The following is a 304-nucleotide window of genomic DNA, read 5'->3' on the forward strand; positions in this document are numbered from 1 at the left end:
GTGCTGGTTCTTACCTTTAAAGCCCTGAATGGCCAGGGTCCAGCCTACCTGAGGGACCGCCTCTTACCATATGTTCCCCCAAGAGCGCTGCGATCAGGGAGTCTGGACCTCCTTGAGGTTCCAGGCCCCCGGGACATCAAGCTTGCCCTAACCAAGGCCAGGGCTTTTTCGGTGGCGGCTCCTACCTGGTGGAATGAGCTCCCGGCGGAGATCAGGGCCCTGCGGGACCTAGTGCAGTTCCGCAGGGCCTGCAAGATGGAGCTCTTCCGCCAGGCATTTGAGTAGGAGCCGCCGCCGTTGCCAC

This window comes from Gekko japonicus, unplaced genomic scaffold, assembly GCF_001447785.1.
Source record: "Gekko japonicus isolate JY-2015 unplaced genomic scaffold, Gekko_japonicus_V1.1 scaffold2836, whole genome shotgun sequence".
Lineage (NCBI taxonomy): Eukaryota > Metazoa > Chordata > Lepidosauria > Squamata > Gekkonidae > Gekko > Gekko japonicus.